The sequence below is a fragment of the Camelus ferus genome, chromosome 11 (assembly GCF_009834535.1).
Source record: "Camelus ferus isolate YT-003-E chromosome 11, BCGSAC_Cfer_1.0, whole genome shotgun sequence".
NCBI lineage: Eukaryota > Metazoa > Chordata > Mammalia > Artiodactyla > Camelidae > Camelus > Camelus ferus.
The window spans coordinates 58,507,897-58,512,469 of record NC_045706.1 but is presented as its reverse complement, the minus strand read 5'-3'; the positions used below and the strand labels follow the sequence as shown (position 1 = coordinate 58,512,469).

General features: G+C 47.6%; 1 pseudogene; it reads right to left on the bottom strand.

Moving 5' to 3' along the window:
- Positions 1-686: 686 nt before the first annotated feature.
- On the bottom strand, positions 687-1,567 carry LOC102515711 (annotated as a pseudogene).
- Positions 1,568-4,573: the final 3,006 nt, after the last annotated feature.

Genomic DNA, 4,573 nt, shown 5'->3' with positions numbered 1-4,573 from the left:
AAGAGAACATGTTCATCTTTAACCTTTTAAGGTGTTGTAGCTGAGGATGGAAAGCGGTGCCGGGAATCTCAGAGAAGCTGGTTCTGAGGATGAGTGAGGAGGGTGTGCGGGGAGAACCCAGGTGGACGTGCCTTTCCAGGGGGTCTGGGTATGAAGTGGGAATTGGCATAGCTTCTAGTGGGTGTTCTGTGGTACCTTCACTAGCGAAGGCAGCCTAGAAAGTGATGGGCTCCCGTGTCCAAGACAGACAGGATGCCACGGCCACAAAGATGGACAGAGGGCTTCCACCACTGAAAATGATGCCACCTCCTTTACTGGCCTGCATTACTTCCAAACAATTTCTCATGAAATGATGATCATGGATCATGTTTTAACTTTTTGGGCTTCTGGTTCCTCTGATTATCCTTGGATGGAGGGTGCAGTGGAGAATGCAAGGGCTTCAGAACCAGACTGGGAATTTGGGGGGCATCCTCTGCCTTCACTTAGCTTCATTCCCTTCTTCTATGTAACTGGAATGATAATCAGTAATAGTAATTCGTTGTGCAGATTACATACGGGAAACACATAGAATACACTTGGAGAGCAAAAGGTGCAGAATACATGGATTTTATGGGTTTTTTTGTTTGTTTGTTTTTTGGGGTTTTTTTTGGTAAAAACTGCTTATTTTCTGTTGACCTATTTCCTATTTATGGACAAACAGCTAAAGACCACTCAGTGGTTGTTCCTACCCGCTCAGTGGCCTGAGCAGTGGGAGCTGCCGACCAGCCTTCCATTGCGGGCTGAGCGCTCCAGTCTTCAGTAGGGAACTGCTGACAGGCAATCTAGGGCACCTACACGCCTTTGGACCAGTCTGCGACCTCAGGTTGGGTACCCATGAACTCAGGAGCTGGAGCAGTCCATTCACCCTGAAATCCCGCCTTGGTCACAGCCTTTTCAGCTGCAGCCTGCTCTTCCTTTTCAATCTCTTCAGGGGTCAGGCTTGACTTCCTGTGGGTGTTCACAGAAGATGATGACGCGCATGCGTAGAGCCTGCCGGGGGAAGCATCCATGCATCAGACCCACTGAGTGAGCTCCCTTGTTGTGGTACAGGATGGCAATGTCCACATAGTGCAGAGGGGAGTCTGTGTTACACAGAGCGAAGGTAGGCAGGTTAACGTAAGATGCCTCTGTGAGAGGCTGATGGTCAGCCCTGGGATCAGTAACCACCAGGCTCCTGGAAGGCTGCCTGGATCTGGTTAGTGAAGATTCCAGGAGTGAAGTGACGAGCCGTGGGAGTGGCTCCAGTGGCCACAGCAAACTTCAGCACAGTTCACCGGCCAGTATTCCTGGAGGATATGACACTGATGTCAGCTGGGTTTTCAATGGCAGCAATGGCACGAGCTGCCAGCAGAAGCTTCTCCCAACTTCTCCTCTTCAGATTTATGATGTAGATGCCATCACTTTTCCTTTTGTAGATGCGCTGCTCCGTTTAGAAGCCAAGCTTGGTACCACCTAAGTGGGTTCCTGCTGCAAGGAATTTGAGGACACCCTCCTCCTTCATTTGCAGGACATCAAGGGCTCTGGACATTGTGAAAATTTCCCTTTAAGTCATGATGGGAACCCAGAACAATGCCGTATAGACCCCTGTCTGGGTAGCACGGAAAGTGTTGGCTATTTTTATTATGAAAATAAGACAGGCATCCTCTGAGAAAAATTCTGGCCACCCAGCTGTGATCATCATTCCTGACTGTCATTTGCTATCAGTCTAAGCAGGATAACATTTCTCTTCTCCCCATCATTTTTATTAATCAACCAATCGTGAGCCAAAAAATATAAAATCTGTTCTTTCTTCCAATAAAATGTGGTTGGCAAGCTGGATACAGCTGTGCAATGTGAAGTCTTCACAAGTTAGACTTAAGGGTAGATTTCATTTAAGGACGGACACACACACACACACACACACACACACACACACACACATCTGTAAAACCGGAGGCATTTGTTTAGGCTGTAATTCAACATCTCTCACTTTGGGGATGCGGGCGTTGAGACACGGAGAGTTCAAATACAGAGTCGGAGCTCCTCAGAGTTGCAGATGACCGCAAGAGAAGCAGTTGTCTGACCGAGGATTGTATTTCTCCCCCAACATCCCTGACAAGTCTGCTCCTTTCCTATGTTTATTCGTCTCCAGAAAACTCCCTCACCCGAGGGCTGGAAGCTCGGATGGTCCAGCAGTTTCCTTTCAGTATCAAATGGAAACCTGACCTCCTGAAGCTTTCATGCTCATTCCAGACCTGGGCTCCTTGAAGAACGAGGATGATCCACCCACGTGTCGGTCCCTCAGTGATTTCTCGGCAGCACCACCATACCCTGCTGAATCTTGCCTTTGTCACAGCCTTTTACTGTCACCTTCCCCATCCTGACTGAAGCCCTGAACCAGCCTGGTATGTGGTAAACAGAAGTAGGTAGTGGGATTTGGCATCAGACAGAACCTGTGGGGTCAGATTTCTGATCTGTGAATGGGCATTAGGAGTCACCGCCTCACAGGCATATGATGAGAAGATGTAGCAAACCTGCTCATTTCTTTGCCTCTTCCCTTTTCTGAAACCATATGCTTTAACCGGAAATACACAGCTGAACTGTGGGGGAATAACTGGTAAGATTTAGATATCCTTCTTTGGTTAAGGATGAAGCCCCAAATTAAGAAAGTAAGAGTGAGAGCTGTTGTGGTGCGTTCATTTTCCCCCCATACTGTTGCATAATTACATTGCCTCAAAGCATATAATTAGAACTTATCATTCTTATCTCATTATAGTAGCTTGGAGCGTTAACAGATTTTAAATTTAAGCAATACTTGTATGCCCTATCATGTTTCTAAAAGTAAGGGAAAAATAGAAATATGATAAAGCTATAATTTAAGTAATGATTGTTTTGATTGCCCTCCCTTGCCCCACCCCTGTCTACAAGATAAAGTCAAGATCTCATGGCTGGAGACACTCCTCACAGCTTGGCTCTGTGTTTCCTTTCTTTCTTAACAGTCACAAAAAAATAAGGCCTTAGCAAATCATTTGAAATTTAATTTTTTATACAAACTTCCATTGAAGGTCTATTAAGCACTGAATACAATGATGATTGTATTGGATTTTTTTTTCTTCTTTTCATAAAGTTAATGTGTTTCCGGTGTCTGGAGACAAGAGGGGCTTCTGCAGCTGCTGGCAAGTATAAAGTACACGGGGCAGGGAGACAGGACACACTGCCTCGTCTCTGACCTGAGTCGTGGCCTTGGACAAACGCTCCTGCCCTACTGGCGTGGTCCAGGGTCAGGGGCATGCTGAGCGCTCTCAGCTGGAGGAGGAGCAGGCTGAGGATGGCGTGTGGTGGGAATCGGGGGAAGATTGTATGCCCCCCTCCCTACCCTAGGATCGCAAGTAGGCAACACCCTCGTTACTCAGGTGGATGGAGCGGCAGAGCCGACTCTACTGGAGGCTGAAATTGTATCTGCTTAAGGTTCAGGGACAGTGAGGCCATAGGGTTTGGAGGCAAAGAAGTTTCTGTTACCTGGTGAAGGTAAGAGTCACAGGCCTTATCAGGAATTCTGAACTGATACACGAGGTGCCAGGGGTTGGATCCCACCACTGGAAACAGGAAAAAGTAGTGCTGAGCAAATGCACATCAAACCAGGATCTGCACAGAAAGCCCATTAACAGACTGAAGGCACCCAGTGGGGCTCATCGGGTGGCTGACCCTTTGCTCCAGCACAGCACCCGGAAGCTCCCTCCTCTCAGGTCCCCCATGGGCCTCATTCACGGAGCGAAGAGGATTCGAGCGACACAGCCAGGCAGGCTGGAATCCGCAGGCTCTGGTACTTGGCGGTGAACTTCCTGCTGCAGCTGGCAGAGCCCTGAGCCGGGCCGAGATGGATGGATGGTCCCCGAGGTCCCAGGTCCTGATGCCAGGGTATCGCGACATGTGAAGCAGCTTCTGCTTGAATGATAAGGGGCGGCCCCAGCACCTCACCCTGACCTGCCCTCCTCCAGCCTCGTGGTACTTCTCTTGCTCAGATAAGATGCTCACAGAAGAGGGCTGCAGATTAATTATTTAGTGTCAGAGGAGGGTGATATTTCTGATGATGAAGAGCTTCATGTAACTGCTAAGTATTATTATAATTAGGGAGCTAAGCAGATACATTTATCCTGCATCTACTAATTAGGCAAGGAAGTAAATTAATTTTCCCTATCCATGCTCATTTTGCTTGTTGGTTATTTTTACTTCACGTACAAGGAGAAAACCTTATCTCCTTCAGTATGGATTATATATGCTGTGCTCCTCTGTCCAACCAATTTAGATAAAACTGGATCCACCCTAGAGAAATTGCATTTGGGGAAATGGTGGTGGGAGGAGATAAGACCTTCTTGTCTGAGTGAGTTATAAATAGCGGACGAATAAATAGAAAGTCCCAGCTGCTGTTGGGTGAAAAAAAAAATGTGTGTGTGTTTTTTTCTTCTCCTGTTACTGTATAATTAGCATGAGTCACTGTCCTCCCAGCTGGGAGCGTGTGAGGGAGAGGAGGAGGAGGTGTGGACGAAGACAGCCA